Here is a 19,482-nt window from a genome sequence, read left to right on the forward strand (position 1 = left end):
TCGCTCGTGAGATGATTCCCGTGATTGTCTCGGCAAATGTCGGCTTGTGGCATAAAGCCTCTGCGCGAGCCGTTAAGCTTCTCAAAGAACTTCCGGGTGTCCTTAGTGTGTTACAGCTCTTCTATTGCTTCGCGATTTCGTTCTTCCTGAAGGGGCGCCGAAATATATAACAAATTTGTCCAAGCAGAATGACAGCATGCTGGTCAAAGCATTGACTGACCAAGACTACTGGTTCCCTATGCTTTATATCTGTGATCTTCGATAAAACTATACTAGGGTAATTCATGTATTTTGGACAAGCTGAGGACATCGTTGAAAAAATCTTCCCTTAGCTTCCTTAGAAAGCAATTGGTTATTTTGCAAAGTTACCAATACGCTTATAATATGATTGTACTTTGCATTCCTGGTGACAAAAACCTTAACGAAAGCATTTTAAGCTGAAAAAATCACAATTTCCGATCGCCTGTAAGAATTGCATTTTGGACACCGAATATATGTTTTGGACACCCTCAGGTATATATAATTTGGACAGGGCAATTATATCAATGTATAGCCATGAATACTGCAATATCATGGCAGTAGCATAAATTAACAAATATTTTCTCATAAATAATCAAATTTCTCCGCTTAACAGGCATCTATTTTGATAACTATTACAGTTTTTTGTTAAAATCGAGGAAATATCGCCAGACCCTCAGAATACGCCTCCAAGTATGCAATCGCACAGCATCCCCATGTACACTCTGAAATAATAGTAATCCTGATCTGTTTAAAATTTAATCATTTTTGTCATTCGCGGCCTTTAAACACATATCAGTTTAAAAAGTATACTGACGGCAATTAATAATTTAAACTAAGCCAGATTTAGATGAGACTATTTTTTCAAGCGTTTTAATTAGCCCGAGATCAGCCATGTTGGGAAACTCCACTTCAGCCAAGACTCCAGCTGCTTTCCAGCATTTTCCGTTGAAAAACTTTTTCTAAGGATGGTCCGCGGGTGCAGAGGTAAGTGTTGAAATCAATAATATTGTTACCGGATGACAACAGGTTGAAATTCAATGTTTTCTAGGACACATCGTTCAGCAGGGCAAAACCAGACAGATTCCTTCACTGAATGCACAACGATGGGAATGTGTTGCTGCTTCCGAGGCTGCTTCCCCATCATCGCCCGCCGGAAACTTCAAAAAGTGGAACTAGTTCTAGCATCAGTTTGCGTGTGCAGCTCCGGGTACAGGTAACGGCATCAGTGGACACGAAGGAAACTGCGATGGATGATTCTCTCCGTGATGGTGGATTCCGCAACGGTGGCGGCAGTGCTGGTGAACCCCCACGTAGGGCAGCGAGAAGCAATTGAGCCCCGTCCAAACCGGAAACGTTCCTTTTCGACGCCAAGTAAAACTCGGACGCGGCGGAAACAAATTCCGCGAATCATAGGACCACTGCCGGCTGTTGGTGTTAATGGATAAGCAGCGCAACGGGGACGGTCAGAACACTGGACATCACCGGGCGCGAGAAACCGGCGAATGATTACCAAGATTGCCGAAAATATTGAATATTTATTCCTAAATCTATTCAAATAAAATTTTGCCAATTTAATTTATTCTTAAATTTTTTTTTTTCATTTTTTTCTATTGAAAACAAAAAGCAGCAATCTAAGCAAATTCTCGATAAATCCAGGTTAAACTAGCATAAATTTTTACAACTTATACTAAAATTTGTTTTTATCAAAGTTATACTAGGCCAGTATAGCCTGCATATAAACTAAGCTTGGGGTCAACCAGGCGAAATGGAATTAGAGTGGGATTTATACTATTTAGTTTAGATTTTTTTCTGAGTGTAGTTCGTCAGATGACCAAAATATATTAACCCTTATGTGGCCGACAGGGTACCCGGGTACCCAGCGCCCATTCAAAAAGCACGGTGTAGAAAAAAGCAAAAATTTTGTCGGACACATAACGGTTAACAGTGGAAACCATGCAATGTATTTTGGACACCTCCTATTTTAAGCGTTCTAGATGAATGTTAAGAGATTGGCTGCCTAATGCTTCATTATTGAACAGTTTTCATTGCAATAAGGTTTTTAAATTTCTTACAATTATCAATTCAACGACTTTGAGGTGAATATTGTATGTGACTGTGAAGTGTATGTCGTCTTGCATACCTGTGCATTTGAGGGGTTTCAGTGAAATAATTTACATTTTCGATAATTTTGAAGTAAATTCTTATTTGTTAAGCGTATTTCCAACGTAAGTCATCAGAATAGGGTCTATTTGATCCAATAATCGATATTGAGAAGTATCTACTTTTATTAGCTCTCCGGAACAAGACATATATCGCCGTGCATGTCCAAATTATATACATGTCCAAATTATATTTTTTACCCTACTGCTTGGATCAGTAGTTTTTTTTTTGTTTACCAAAAGCAATGACAGTTTTATACCAGTGTCGCGTACAAGAAAAATGGTGCAACTTTTTCCTTCGCTCTGATTGTGGAGTTATGTGTACTAAGTGTAACCCCAAAGGCAGCCTCTACTGTACTGAACGCAAACGACTCACTTTCTGACACTCACTTTCTGACTGAGTGTCTCTATACCAACTGTGACGAACCAAAACAACATCGACCGATGAGCATTCGTCGTCGCGATTCAAAACGGACTGTGCACGAGTGAACAAAGTGGTGGAAAATGCTATCTACAGTATCTACGTTCATGTGTACAGCAGTAACGTCTCCCACCGAGACGAGGAACCCTGCCTATGTGTGTGATTCTAATGCTGGTCAACTCATCGGTAGGTTCGATCCCAGCCCCGGCACTTTCGTTAGTTGCGCTTTCCCCCTGAGAACAGCTGACACTGGCCCTCTTCTGAGCCCATGGCTCAAACGGACCCGGATACTCGGACATCGGCAAACGGCAACCCCCAATCGGACTGGAAAAAGGAACAATCAACAGCCACACATATTAACATCCTAGTGCTCATCATACCATCATGATAGGGTAGAAAGTGAAAGCCGCGCAACGGCAACCAGTTCGATATAGTAAAAAGTAGAATAGAATACATGTAGGCGCTGTACAAAGTGTAAGTACAGCTTCCAATTGGAATCGCTCACGCAGTGCCCTAGTGGACAAAAGAGCTGTGATTGAAGAATTAAAAACCCAAATTAATCCACCTAGAGGTGATAGTGCCTTTCTCGTCGTATATGTTCTCACGATCTGTCCGTCGACGTAAGTCAAAGTGTTCCTGAATCCTGATATTTTTTAAGAAAAGCAAGCATTTTATCAAAGTCATCATTGAATTGACTTAAAACTTATTGATGGCACATACTCCGACATTGTGTTCAGCATAAAAGCAGAGCTGAATAATATCAGATTTGTCAGTTGACTGCTTGAGTACCTTCACTAACATTGGGAGCTGCAATATCAAGACGATACTAACAAGCTAAGATATAACTTTTTACACATTCACAGATCGCTTTGCGGTCTTCGATAAAGTTTATTCTGCACATTCTAGGTCATATTTTATTGACCGTTAAAAACAAGAACGTCGTGAGTATAGTGAGACGTCTGTTTGTATGTGGGTTTAATATGTCAAGATTTTGTTCTCTTACACATATTTATCGCTTGCTTTGATTTTATTTACTTTCGTAGTTCCGGCGAAGCATCAAACGCTGGTTGTGCACCCCAACCAGTAGTCACTAATGTGGTATGAGCCTATTTTCTAGTTAACCGTTCTTCAGGTTATTAAAAAAGCCGTGATGTGATGTGTCGCATGGTACATTTGGTTACTTTCCGGAACAGGTTCCGGAGCACCGCCGGGTCTTCCAAATATAGTCTGAGGCAATATCACTGCTAACGTACATCAGGTTACCTAAAAAAACCACGATTTGATTTATCTTATGCATGGGTACAAATCACTTTTACATTTGACCACTTCCAGTGCGACATCCAGAACTAGTGTCGGGACACTACCGGTTGTCTAAAATATGGTCTGAGGCTATGTTCTTACGAATCGAATACGTGTTATCAAAAAAGGGTCTCCAGTTGACCTAGTGGTTAAGGCTATGAATCGCCAATCCGGAAACGGCGGGTTTGATTCCCGTTCCGGTCGGGAACATTTTCTCGACTTCCTGAGCATAGTGTATCATTGAACTTGCCTCACAATATACAAATTCATGCAATGGCGGGCAAAGAAACCCCTTCAATTATTAACTGTGGAAGTGCTCTAAAGAACACTAAGTAGAAGAGAGGCAGGCCAAGTTCCAATGCGAACGTCGAGCTATAAAAAGAATTATTTAGAAGAAGAAGTTATCAAAAAAGCTGCTATTTGATGTACTGTCAAACCCCGCGTATTCATCACTCTTTAATAAGACACTTTTTTACTTGTACCCCGCGCATTCGAAATTTGTTCAATTAAAAAATGATCAAATGTCACAGTGTAATACACTGTAAATACGAATGATACGATATTGTGAAGTTACTTACACCCGCAGCGGCTCCTCGTGCAGCTGCTACTTCCGAAAGTTCTAATTTGGTGCATTCCGACACCTGATCCGTTTGGTGATCAACCGCAGTGAACCTCGGAAGCTAACAATCGTAAAATGTACAAGCTATCAATTCGTACCACCACAGAATCTGTAAGATTTGTGTTCAAAAACAAATCATAGGGGTTGTGTGCTAGTAGTGGACCCTGCGCCTATAGTGGACCCCCTACAGAAAAACTCAAATATGAATGCCCAAATCATCTGATTCGAGGCAACTTCCACCGGGGGAACATCAATTACATTGTTCCACAGCAGTTCCTGACAAACAAATTGCCAAATGGTCACAAAAATCGATTATTTTAACTATTTAATGAATGTAAACACTCAAAAGGGTCCACTATAGGGCACATTCAGGAGGGTCCACTATAGGCTCCGTCGGCAGCATGACAGATAACATGGAAATCAAATGGGGGGTCCACTATAGGCGCCGAGATATGTGTAAACAATCCTATAGTGGACCCCGATGGGGTCCATTATAGGCAACATCGATGCATATTTTCAAATGCGTATTTCACTGGAATACTTTATTATTGTTGTATGTTTGACGATCTTAACATAAAGAGGGAACATGAAGCTTGTCATAAAATTTCACTTTGGAACAATCCACTGACGTAACATAGCTAAAATCCCGCAGAAGTAAATGTCGATGGCTTAGGGGGTCCACTACTAGTACCCAAACCCTACAATCTAAAACTAAAATAGAGTTAGTTTATCGAATTGAAAGTTTACACAGGTAATTTGACAGCAATCATTGTCGAATTAGCGTGGTTTTATGGTACGACACGCATGGATTTGATTCAATTTCACATTTACAACTTTCGGTTCACATTTTACCACTTACCGATTGTCCCTGATGTGGTCTTAGACTAGTTTCATGCAAATTATTAATCAGTTCTCCTAAAAAGTCGCAAACTGATGTAATGCATGTATGGGTTTGGTTCATTCGTGCATTTCGCCAGTTCCGGCGAGGCACTCGAATCTGGTTCCGGAACACTACTGACCTGAGACTATTTTCTTGCTGACCGTTCTTCGCGTTATCGAAGAAGCCGTTATTTAGTGTGCTGCGTGTATGCGTTTGGTTTTTTTTTACATTTGACCACTTCCGTCGGGGCACCTGGAACCGGTTTCAGCACACTATTGGTTTTCCAAAGTATGATCTATGATTTTTTTTGTTAACCGTTCATCAGCTTACCTAAAAAGTCATTAAATGTGTCAAATTTATGGGTTTGGTTCTCCTTTACATTTGACCACTTCCGATGGGGCAACCGTAATCGGTTGCGGAACACTACCGGTGGTCCCCAATATGGCCGGAAACTTTTTTTTTTGTCAAATCAAGATGCCTTAAAATCCGCGATTTGATGTGTCGCTTGCATGGGTTTGGTTCCCTTTTATATTTGGCATTTCCGGTGGGACACCCGGAATCGGTTCTGGATCACAACCGATTCAGATATGTTCTGAAAATATTTTCCTGCTTACTGTTCATCAGGATATCAAAAAAGCCACGATTTGATATGTCCCTTGCATGGGTTTAATTAACTTGTATACCTTGCCACCTCCGGCAGAACATCTGGAACCGGTTCCGATATGGTCTGAGAATGGTTTCCTGCTTACTGTTCATCAGGTTATCGAAAAAGCTGTGGTTTGATATGTCACATGCATGGTTTTATTTCAATTTTATATTTGGCCACTTCCGACGGGACACCTGGAACTGGTTCCGGGACACAACCGGTTCAGATATGGGCTGAGAATATTATCCTGCTTACTGTTCATCAGGATATCAAAAAAGCCACTATTTGATATGTTGCATGCATGGGTTTGGTTAACTTTAATACTTGGCACGGTAAAGGCTGGATATGCTGCGCAATTCAGATCCCATTGTGATCCACTAGCCTCTGCCCAGCAACTCCTATCCCTACCTCCACGCGGTACCGGCCGGAAACTATGAGCAACCTTAGGGAAGATCGGGTAACCAACCCCGGTGGGAACTTTGGTCGTAGGCTGACAGGGAAAGGGGGGGTTTGCTTCGGCAAACCTGAGCGTCTGTTCCCCAGGAGGAGCGGCTCACAACAGCGTCTGATCCCCATGTTAGGGGCGGCTGATCTACGTCCGAGTGCCAGGGAAGGACTCCAAGCTCAACTGTGCACTATGGTCCTCCGGAAAGTAGGGGGTTGGTGTCAGGCCCTACGAGCCAGCCGTAAAAAAACCATTGTAACGGAAAATCAGCAACAGAATAATACGAACCGAGACCAACGGCAACGACCCCAGCGAACAAAAAGGACTTGCGATTGGAAACTCGGTACGTGGAACTGCCGATCTCTCAACTTCATTGGGAGCACCCGCATACTCGCCGATCTACTGAAGGACCGCGGGTTCAGCATCGTAGCGCTGCAGGAGGTGTGTTGGACAGGATCCATGGTGCGAACGTTTAGAGGTAATCATACCATCTACCAGAGCTGCGGCAACACACGCGAGCTGGGAACAGCTTTCATCGTGATGGGTGATATGCAGAGGCGCGTGATCGGTTGGTGGCCGATCGACGAAAGAATGTGCAGGTTGAGGATCAAGGGCCGATTCTTCAACTTCAGCATAATAAACGTGCACAGCCCACACTCCGGAAGTACTGATGATGACAAGGACGCATTTTACGCGCAGCTCGAACGCGAGTACGATCGCTGCCCAAGATCATCATAGGAGATTTGAACGCTCAGGTAGGCCAGGAGGAGGAATTCAGACCGACGATTGGTAATTTCAGCGCCCACCAGCAGACGAACGAAAACGGCCTACGACTCATTGATTTCGCCGCCTCCAAAAATATGGCCATACGTAGCACCTTTTTCCAACACAGCCTCCCTTATCGTTACACCTGGAGATCACCACAGCAGACGGAATCTCAAATCGACCACGTTCTGATTGACGGACGGCACTTCTCCGACATTATCGACGTCAGGACCTATCGTGGCGCCAACATCGACTCCGAACACTATCTGGTGATGGTCAAACTGCGCCCAAAACTCTCCGTCATCAACAATGTACGGTACCGGCGACCGCCACGGTACAACCTAGAGCGACTGAAGCAATCGGATGTCGCCTCAGCATACGCGCAGAATCTCGAAGCCGCGTTGCCAGACGTGGGCGAGCTCGATGAGGCCCCTCTAGAGGACTGCTGGAGTACAGTGAAAGCAGCCATCAACGACGCAGCCGAGAACACCATCGGGTACGTGGAACGGAATCGACGTAACGAATGGTTCGACGAAGAGTGCAGAACGGTTTTGGAGGAGAAGAACGCAGCGAGGGCGGTAATGCTGCAGCAAGGGACTCGACAGAACGTGGAACGTTACAAACAGAAGCGGAAACAGCAGACCCGCCTCTTTCGGGAGAAAAAGCGCCGCCTGGAAGAAGCGGAGTGTGAAGAAATGGAACTGCTGTGCCGTTCCCAAGAAACACGGAAGTTCTATCAGAAGCTCAACGCATCCCGCAACGGCTTCGTGCCGCGAGCCGAAATATGCAGGGATAAAGACGGAGGCCTCTTGACGGACGGACGTGAGGTGATCGAAAGGTGGAAGCAGCACTTCGATCAGCACCTGAACGGCGTGGAGAACGTAGGCACGGGAGCCCACGGCAACGGAAGGAACGACAACGCCAGTGCAGCGGAGGACGGAAATGAATCAACTCCCACGCTGAGTTAAGTTAAGGATGCCATTCACCAGCTCAAAACCAACAAAGCAGCTGGTAAGGATGGTATCGCAGCTGAACTCATCAAGATGGGCCCAGAAAAGTTGGCCACCTGTCTGCATCGGCTGATAGTCAGGATCTGGGAAACCGAACAGCTACCGGAGGAGTGGAAGGAAGGGGTAATCTGCCCTATTCACAAGAAAGGCGACCATTTGGAATGTGAGAACTTCAGGGCGATCACTATTTTGAATGCTGCCTACAAAGTGCTATCCCAGATCATCTTCCGTCGTCTGTCACCTAAAACAAATGAGTTCGTGGGAAGTTATCAAGCCGGCTTCATCGACGGCCGGTCGACAACGGACCAGATCTTTACCGTACGGCAAATCCTCCAGAAATGCCGTGAATACCAGGTCCCAACGCACCACCTGTTCATCGACTTCAAAGCGGCATACGATAGTATCGACCGCGCAGAGCTATGGAGAATCATGGACGAAAACGGCTTTCCTGGGAAGCTGACTAGACTGATTAAAGAAACGATGGACGGTGTGCAAAACTGCGTAAGGGTTTCGGGTGAACTATCCAGTTCATTCGTATCTCGCCGGGGACTGCGACAAGGTGACGGACCCTCATGTCTACTCTTCAACATCGCGCTGGAAGGTGTGATGCGACGAGCCGGGCTCAACAGCCGGGGAACGATTTTCACAAAATCCGGTCAATTTGTGCGCTTTGCGGACGACATGGACATTATCGCTAGAACATTTGGAACGGTGGCAGAACTGTACACCCGCCTGAAACGCGAAGCAGCAAAGGTCGGACTGGTGGTGAATGCCTCAAAAACAAAGCACATGCTGGTAGGCGGAACCGAAAACGACCGGATCCGTCTGGGTAGTATTGTTACGATAGACGGGGATACTTTCGAGGTGGTGGAGGAATTCGTCTACCTCGGATCCTTACTGACGGCTGACAACAACGTGAGCCGAGAAATTCGGAGGCGCATCATCAGCGGAAGTCGGGCCTACTACGGGCTCCAGAAGAAACTGCGGTCGAAAAAGATTCACCCACGCACCAAATGCACCATGTACAAAACGCTAATAAGACCGGTAATCCTCTACGGGCACGAGACATGGACCATGCTCGAGGAGGACCTACAAGCACTCGGAGTTTTCGAGCGACGCGTGCTAAGAACGATCTTCGGCGATGTGCAGGAGAACGGTGTGTGGCGGAGAAGGATGAACCACGAGCTCGCTGCACTTTACGGCGAACCCAGCATCCAGAAGGTGGCCAAAGCCGGAAGGATACGTTGGGCAGGGCATGTTGCAAGAATGCCGGACAACAACCCTGCAAAGCTGGTGTTTGCAACGGATCCGGTTGGCACAAGAAGGCGTGGAGCGCAGAGAGCACGATGGGCGGATCAGGTGGAGCGTGACTTGGCGAGCATTGGGCGCGACCGAGGATGGAGAGCGGCAGCCACAAACCGAGTATTGTGGCGTACTATTGTTGATTATGTCTTATCTTATGTCTTATGATGTTGAACAAATAAATGTATGTATGTAACTTTGATACTTGGCCACTTCCGGCGGGACATTTGCAACCGGTTCCGGGACACTACCGGTTCCGATATGGTCTGAGAATGTTTTCCTGCTTACTGTTCACCACGTTATCGAAAAAGCCGCGGTTTGATATGTCGCATGCATGGGTTTAGTTCACTTTTATGTTTGGTCACTTCCGGCGGGACACCCGGAACCGGTTCCGGGACACTACCGGTTCAGATATGGTCTGAGACTATTTTTATGCTTACCATTCATCAAGTTATCGAAAATGCCGTAGTTTGATGTGCCGCATGGATGGGTTTGTAGCGTTTTCATATCTGGCCCCCTCCTGGGGTACCGGTCCGGAACACCTAAATGGCCATAACTCCGGAACGGCTGGACCAATCTGAACCATTTGCAATAGGAAACAATGGGACCAGATTCCGCGTCGAATGAACCGTCGGTCAATAAAGTCGGTTGAGGTTTACTGCCAAAAAGTGATGTGAGTTTTTTTGTACACACACATACACACACACATACACACACACAGACTTCACCTCAATTCGTCGAGCTGAGTCGATTGGTATATAAGACTTGACCCCTCCGGAGGCTCTATCAAATTTTCGTTTTTGGAGTGAACATATAGCCTTTCGGTACACCTTGGTGTACGAGAAAGGCAAAAAGCTCATCGGTTCGGAATGGTGTTTTATGTATTTTGTTGGCCTAATGCGGACCACCGGAATACATAGCTGGTTCAACGACCGTTGACTACTTAACGAAACGTTTTGTGATACTCTTAAAAGAAAGGTTCTGGTTACCCAACATTTTTTCGTAGACACTTAACTTCTAAATTCATCTTTTCAGGACGAAAATAATTTCGGCTTTCGTGGTACAAGACTGCGCACGATTTTCTTTCGGTATGTGAAACCAGAGAACCGTTCAGCAACATTGTAAGTATATTCTTTTGTTTATCTTATCTTGAAACGTCCTGAATAATTTCATTCTATTCATAGCCCGAGAAATCCACCTTCAAACAAACAAACAAGTCTGCTGCTATTGATCGAACCCGAAGTCCGACACTATCAGCTCTATCAGTCAATATCATCTTCGGAATCGGGAACTACTGAAGCGGTACGAGGAAGAATACAATAACGAGTATAGATCGGAAGCGCATAGGCCGAATCCAACTGTTGGACAGAACAGAAGCGTAAGTCCCCGGTAGCACCGTCGAGTTTCACTCGCAATGCATCAAAAACTCCGAAAAAATAGAAGCGCCGTTCTGTATGTTCATCCGCATCACATCACATCAGCGCTGAATAAATTGGACAACATTCGTGCATCAGTGTAACCACCTATTCAGGATGAGTTCCAAACTTCAGACTGAATCTCGCTGCTCAACAAAGTAACTTGCCGAAGAGCGTTGATTCTGCACGATAAGTTACAAAGAATGGTTGCCCTCGAACGAATCGAGTACGAATCCAGTCAGCCAGCGTAACCAACGTATGACTGCCAGAAATGAACCAGTCGACAGCGTATTACCAATGGGATCTATATCGTTCAAGAGAAGAGATGATTATCACCACGAACAACCTGCTACTCCTCTGGAATACACTACGTGTGTCCTGGTGAATTGACTAAATGAGCAAGTAGATATGGTAGCATAAAAAGCGAATACTCTGGCACCTAGTGAATTATCGACGAGTCAACTGGATGACGCTGATCGCAAAATCTGGGTTTCGACGCTAACAGTCCTATAGTATCAAAACATATCTGTACCAATTTATTTGCAACAGATAAATCAAGACCAGATAAACCAAGCTCCTAAATACTACAAGTTCGACCAGTCGATCATCATATTCGAATTGGTTGATTCCGGATTTGGAGAATCTCAATCGAGCAGGTGTACCCAAGCAGGAGGCAAGCTTTCACATGTACGATAGAATTTATGTCCGTAATGTATTCAAATAGAAAACATGTTTTTTTTTGCTAATCCAATCCGATGAATGATGAATCAATGTGCAGATCAATGGAGCGCCATCAAGAACGCCTTCGACGAGAAAAAATTGGTGAGCTACCCACCCGGAGAAAGTGATCCACTGCATAGATAATACCTGGAGGAAGGTAGAGGAGCCCGTCAATAGTTTTCGGCTCTAGAGAGGGAAGTGAAACGCTAATGTAAACGGGGAAAAAAGAGCGTGGGCGGACTCCTAAGTCGACGACGGCGAGAAAGCCGTAATCACCGGCGACATTCGTTCTTCTCTACGATGTTTTACATCGCCTAAGTAAGATGAATGCTACGATGTCCGTGAAAGACAAGCCTGGACAGTTATTGACCTCAGGCGCAAGGGTGTCCCCGAAAAAATCATCGGCCTCATTGAAGCACAGTCCAGGGCATTTTCGTGCAGAGTGCTGTACAACGGTGGTGTCTTATCCAATCCCATCCGGGTCGTTGCTGGAGTGAGGATAGGATGCATATTATCACCACCACTGTTCCTCATCGTAATCGACGAGGTCTAGGTAGGTGCGATTGATCGTGAACCAAATCTTAGGTTACTGTAGAGGAATTCCACGGAGTCATGTCAGTCGATCCTGAGCGACCATTTCAAAAATATCTGAAACTTTGCACAGTTTTTCAATTTCATCTAAATCGCCATTTTTCGATATCAAACCTTCATATTCACTCACGACTAACTTTTCAAAAGGGTGTATGCGAAAATAGTTCAAAAATATTCTAAAAGCTGTACAGCAAAAACGGATTGTTCGATTGTTATGAATTTTTCAGCAAAGTTAGATAACTAAATGATGATTCCTTAGAAAATATACACTGTAAAAAATTTCTTTTTTTACTATAAAAAAATATGATCTTTGTCACAAAAACTCAAATATCTCAGAACCCTATCTTTTTACCAACGTCAATTTTTTAGGGAAAATGGCCCATTATATCAGCTATCTACCATAAAATTTTGGTGATGGTAAACTGATAAACAAAAAAGTTATGACATTTCAAACATTTCACAATTTTTACATTTAGTAACAAAAAAAAATTTTTTTTTCTGTGTAAATTATTTCGAGAACTATATTTTGATGCTGATTTTATTGTAAAGGCTACCGCATGAATTAAACAAGTTGTTTTCATGATATTTTTGTTTGATTATTTATAATTACTATAGTATCTATTTGAACCTTACACGCGATCCAGTGTTGTGATCAAAAATATTGAGATTGTCATACTTTTTATTGTACGTGACTGGTGAAAAAATCCCTTGATAGTGTTGAAAAGCTGTTGATCATAAGAAAAATGGAATTAAACTTATTTTGAAGACGAAAGCTGCATAATAAAAGTTTTATATATACGCGTATACGTCTAGTTGATCTGCAAAAAAATACCTCTTAGAGAACAGACTTTATGATCGGAAAAATGCGAGTAACTTCAACAACAACAAATGCATGAGAGGTACATACCACAGACAAACAGACAAAACGCCTAGAACAATTTTCGTGAAAATCCATCGCCCAGTTCACACTACCACCACCTGGTGGAAATGTTTCACGAAACACTGCGTTGTGCAATATCGTCATCAGAAGGCGCTAGTGTGAAACGTCAAACGCAAAGAAAAACGATGGGCACTCTTCTGGTTATGAAAGCCACAACCAAGATTCAAAATGATCGTTAAAGGCGTGGTCAATGAAAATTTCGTCAGTGTTACGTTTGTTTGTCTGTATAATACATACCATGAAAATGCTCACGAAAAAGCAAAAAAATACTACCGCTATGGATATTAAAAATTTTATAGTAAATTTTTTCTTCGTCCAAGCAAACAACACCAAACTAGTCAGTTAAAACTAATAAGTGATTTTGTTTATTATAATGTAACGAACAACATGAACAGTCGCTTTCTCAAAGGTCTTCAACTCAACGCTCTCTTGTAGACCGCTTGTGAAAAAAAATGTTCAAAAGAGTTACGAATTGTGGAGCCTCGTAGCCGTGCGGTTAGGGTCACCAAGCTTATAATCGCACCATGCTATGGGGTGAGGGTTCGATTCCCGCTTCGGGCGTTGAAACTTTTCGTGAGAATAGTTTCTTCCCCGTTTCCACTGGTGCATGCTCCGTTGTCCGTTGTCTAATGTTAAGTTTAAAACAGTCTGTACAGCCGAAAGCTGAAGACGTTGTCCGTGTCTCTTTTTAAATCTCATAGATAAACTGAAAGAGACTGGTTATGCCCAAATTGAATACAAATTTACGCATTTGCACGTCCTGCCGTCTAGACTTTGACAAACGAGCCATCTGTATATCATCGGTAAAGCAGGGCGCAGGAAGTTCGAAAACGACAACTGAGAAATTGCCAGAAGTGCTAAGTGCAGAGAGTCATGCCACCGTACCATCAGCGACATCTGTTTAAACAATTTAATCACGCCTCTTTTCCAAAATGCTTTGAAATATACTTCAACATTTATACCCATTTCAATATTTTTAACGTTGCAAAACACGCTTTCAACATTCATCTTGAAGAAGAGGGAAAACACTTGTCCTCAAATGTAACAGCAAATTAATCAATAAACGACTAATGCGCGGAGGGCGTGATAAAATCGGAACAGTACTGTACATATAATATACATAATACATAATAAAAACAGATTGTTTTACTCACGCAAGGCCATTAACAATAAAATCAGCATCAAACTGCGCTTTCCGGCCGAAATAATTTACACTAAAAAAAATTATTACTAAATGTGAAAAATGTGGAATGTTTGAATTGTCATAACTTTTGTGTTTATTAGTTTATCATCATCAAATTTTTATGGTAGATTGCTAATACAATGGACCGTTTTCCCTAAAAAATTACATTGGTAAAAAGATAGGGTTTTGAGATATTTGAGTTTTTGTGACAAAAATGATATTTTTTAATGTTAAAAAAAGATTTTTTTTTCACAGTGTACATTTTCTTAGGAATCACCATTTAGTTATCTAACTTTGCTGAACAATAAAATCTGCATGTAACTGCGATTTCTGATCGAAATAATTTACACAGAAAAAAATATTTACCAAATGTGAAAATTGTGAAATGTTTGAAATGTTATAACTTTTTTGTTTATTAGTTTACCATCACCAAATTTTTATGGTAGATTGCTAATACAATGGACCGTCTTCCCTAAAAAAATTACGTTGGTAAAAAGATAGGGTTTTGAGATATTTGAGTTTTTGTGACAAAAATGATATTTTTTAATGTTAAAAAAGATGTTTTTTCACAGTGTATATTTTCTTAGGAATCACCATTTAGTTATCTAACTTTGCTGAAAAATTTATTGCAATCGAACGAACCATTTTGGCTGTGCAGATTTTTGAATATTTTTGAACCATTTTCACATGCACCCTTTTGAAAAGTTAGTCGTGATTCAAAATAAAAATTTGATATCGGAAAATGACGATTTAGATGGAACTTAAAAACTGTGCAAAGTTTCAGTTCAATAGAAAATCATGAATTAAAAAATTTCCTTAATTTTGATGCTGTTGCTTGGAATCGCTCTGTAGCAGCCTCCCAGTCAACACACGATCGCATATGATGTTGAATAGGCTGCTAAAGTAGATTTGATATGTGTACTCTTTACACGCGGTTAAATGGAAGCATGTACGCATATGGCCTCCACTCTAGCATTCTATTCTACAGCATATACGACTTCATGTTCGCTGGGCTATTACTATGGAGCAACTGAATGGCTTAGAACTGGCTGGTGACGTTGCTCTCTTGGCCCAACGGCACTCTGATATGCAGAGTAAGGGCTGTTTTTGCGAGCTTAAGGTTGAGGGATTCGTCATTGACATAATCGTCATCATTGAAAACTCGAAAGCAGTTCTCTCGTTCAAAACTGAAATTTTCGCGGTGAAAATGTGATCACCTTACTCCATTCTCCACCCACAATACAGTGAATACATTTTCACTGCGGAAATAAACGAGAAAACTGCTATCGAATTTTCAATGATGACGATTATGTCAATGACGAATCCTTTAACCTTAAGAAATTATGGATGAACAGTAGGGCAGTTCAGACTTCAAACATGTCAAAAATTTAAAGCTCCCATATGTTCATTACAATCCTTGATGCAAAACTAGAGTCCTTTCAAATTTTCAGCCATTTTGGTGGTGATTTATTGATGGCCCAATAGCAAAATAGGTTTATATAGGGATTACTATGAAGAATTTTGGAAAAAGGTTCTCCGCGCTGTAGAGCATTACCACAGGAATGAAGTCATAGGGTCAAAGCCGAATTGAATTCTTCAGATCTCAATTATGAATGTTGTCGAAGACAGGAACTTATTTCGACAATCGGGTAAAAAGTTATTAAACAAACTCTCACTCGCATGCGCATCTTTATACACGATGTCCTGCAAGATGTGCAAGAAGAATTCGACTTTGACCCTATGACTTCAACCTTGTGTTAGTGCTCTACAGCGTGGAGAACCTTTTTTCAAAATTCTCAATAGTAATTCCCATATAAACCTATTTTGCTTTTGGGCCACCATTAAATCACCACCGAAATGGCTGAAAATTTGACTGGACTCTAGTTTTGAACCAAGGATTGTAATGAACATATGGGAGCTTTGAATTTTTGACATGTTTAAAGTCTGAACTGCCCTAATGAACAGTCACAAAAGTAAACGCTCCAAAATCCGAGTTTTCAATTCAAACGTGAAATCTACGCTACTGTACGGCAGTGAAACCTCATATGAATAAGTGGAGAATACTCAGTGACTGCAGGTCTTTATCAGATGTTTGCGGTATATAATTCATGTAAGGTAGCTTTACAATTGGAACTCCAAAGTGAAGCTTCAAAATAATAAGAAAAACTGTCGATTTTGTAGTACAGTAAAATGGGGCAACTTTGATAGTTTTTCAGCGAATTTTCTTAATATTTTTCCATGTAACAGTATTTCCTCGAGTTCTATATTTTTAAAACAAGTACTGGGGTATCAGTTATCAATTGCAATTGAAAGATTCGATAATCTGAAATATTTTGGGTGAATTTTAGTTTTCCATATGAGCGTGAATCAGATTTTCATATTGTGGTAAGGTACACCGGGGCAAGTTGAAACGGGTGGGGCAAGATGAAACACGAAGTTTTGAAATAGATTTCAATATAATTTGGAAATTTATCCTTCGCTAAAAGATGGTTTCAAGCAAAAACTATGTGTTATGGCGATCAAACTGTTTGTCATCATTAGAAAACATCATGTTAACCCGCTGTTTCATCTTGCCCCACCCGTTTCAACTTGCCCCGGTGTACCTTAACTTTGATAATGCCCTGAAACACACATCAAATTTTAAAAAATAATCACAGGTTGAAATCATAGGAGTATTAGCATGATGAGAGAAGCCTTGTGGAATATATCAGATAGAATTTTCATATCACAACATCGATTTTTACTAAATTCTAAATATAAAAATGTGTTTGTGGAGTACCTACTGAGTAAAAAACACAGTGAATTTAGCTATAAAAAATCATTGTCTTTGTAAAAATATATGTTTAACGGTACATCATAATATGATTATATGATATTCATGATGAGTTCTCTTATTTTTTGCAATGTATGTTCTATTAACAAATTTTGAACAACCCAGATTTATCTACATGATATTACAAGGGCATTGCATACTTTTAGGCGTTTATCAATGTAAGGAGATATACGTCACAATTTACAAAATTGCTTCTATTTCGTAAAAACACACGTCGTTAAGAGATCCAAGGCCAGATTTGGAATCTACTATGATGATTCTAACGAGAATAAGAGTCTATTCATAGTTGTAACGAAGTCGTATAGCAGATTGTATGAAAGGGTTGACAAATGACAAAAATATTAACAATCTTTATTTTTTGTCCAAAAAGTTTTGTTTAAACTAGGTTTTAATGAAAATACGTCTAAGATGAACTTTCATATGAATAGAATTGATCTACGTTCACCTTTTTCTTAACTGGTTGAAGGAATCATAGTTATAAGATAAACTATACAATGCCTATCGCACTATCAAAGTTACCCGCATTATCAAAGATACCCCGTTTTACGGTAATTTCATTTGAAATGTTTCAGAAGTATTCTTCGCCTTGAACTTCGGCTTCTACCGCCCCTAAGTTATAAATAATGGCTGAACATAACAGCAACAACCCTCTTGTGATGATTGTTGAGATGCAGTTTGTTATATTCTCGGTCTCCAATAACAATTCATTTGCAATTTATACCTGCTAAAATCAATCACAGAAAAACAGCCATTGAAAAATACAGTCTTAATCCCAAGAACTATGACCATAAACAATCTTGTCTTGGTTGTTTGATAGCCACAAATCACAAATGTTTAATAAATTCATGTGACTGGGGAAAAATTGTGCAATTCTTTTCAATGCAGCAACACCGATGTTGATTCAAGATTTAAGAATTCCCTTTTAAAAATATGTGTTACCGTGAAGCTGTATGACTCGTCGTATGACCACCAATCCTCATTCCTAGAATACCGGCGTTTCATACATTCTCAACAAACGAAACGGCATCTGCCCGAAAACAAGCATGAAACACAATGTGTTTCCTATTTTTAACCTAAATCAAGCGACAAAATAATAATGTGAAGTAAACTACTCACTCTCAAACAGCAGATGTGGCTTGTTCTTCGCTGGTTACTGATCTCCTGAACCTTTTCGACAGAGGGCAGGTGCTGATCCGTGGCTTCACCTTATTGCAGTGAAATCGAAATTGAAAACGTGATCGCCTCACTTCAATTGGTTTTTAATCCATTTCCTCGAAGCATCGAAGCGCGCATTTTCCTCGCAGGCTCGATTCCTACCAAACATAAATTTATATATTTAGCCGAGCCAAACGGGGAAGACGGAAAACACTCTTTTTGCCGTAGAACGACGAACGACGACGACGACGACGACAACGATGTCAGTTGCGCTGCAGCCAAACGAGATTTTGCGTGTTTTCCCCCCGTGGATATTAATAGTCACCGAGAGGAAATTTCTGTTTTCTTTTCAGATTCACCAACGCACTAACTAATGCTAACTCACATATAATCAGGTGAGTGAACTCTTTGCCGCGTGGGGTAGCCAAAATTCACTTAAACACTCCACACAAATGTCACCCAATTGATCGCAACGGATTGTTTGCTAATTTCTTCACCGTCGATCCGCAAACACTTAATTCAAACGAATCATTTCCGAACAACAAACGCACTGTCACCACACAACAGATACACGCTCGATGCTCGGGACCATCAAGAAAAGCGCGGATCCACTCTCGATTTGGTTAAGTAACACACCGCCAGCTCTACAGCACAAAATGCTCTGAAGGTTAGATCGGTTTATTTTCAGTCTTTGCTGATCGTTCAACGACCAAAATTGAGCAGTTTGAGCACAACCGAAACTGCGACGCTTCTCGACTCGACCGATGATCGCGTCCACACTGCTTCAAGACTCACCGACGACTGATGCAAACGTTGCGAGAGCACCTCCTCACTTCGAATTCTAGGACTTGTGCACGGCGGAAGGTGACGAACTGATGCGATCTTGTTTTGTGATTTTACAGGAATAGCTAGATTTTCAGAAACGGGTCTTAAATTATGTCTTTATGCAATTCATGTCATTTGTTGGTAAATTTAAATTTTATTATTGGCCCTGGCTCTAAGCAATAGCTTAACTCCATACGATGTAAGATATCAGGGTTATTGTTCTAGAGACCTTCTAGCTTTGAACGGTTCTTCA

General features: G+C 41.7%; 1 protein-coding gene across 2 annotated transcripts in view; it reads right to left on the reverse strand.

The window, feature by feature from the left end:
- LOC109411671 (neuroligin-4, Y-linked) overlaps positions 1-19,221 on the reverse strand; it is a 112,611-nt gene extending 93,390 nt beyond the window's left edge. Inside the window, exons 1-2 of one of the 2 annotated variants that reach the window (XM_062857100.1) lie at positions 18,790-19,221; positions 18,366-18,562 (exon numbers count right to left, since the gene is read on the reverse strand). The gene's annotated coding sequence lies outside the window, so the exon portion shown is untranslated. Of the gene's footprint in view, positions 1-18,365 lie in introns of both variants that reach the window. The other variant, XM_062857101.1, reaches the window with a different exon arrangement.
- Between the last annotated feature and the right edge of the window lie 261 nt (positions 19,222-19,482).

This window comes from Aedes albopictus, chromosome 3 (assembly GCF_035046485.1).
Source record: "Aedes albopictus strain Foshan chromosome 3, AalbF5, whole genome shotgun sequence".
NCBI classification, from domain to species: Eukaryota; Metazoa; Arthropoda; class Insecta; order Diptera; family Culicidae; genus Aedes; species Aedes albopictus.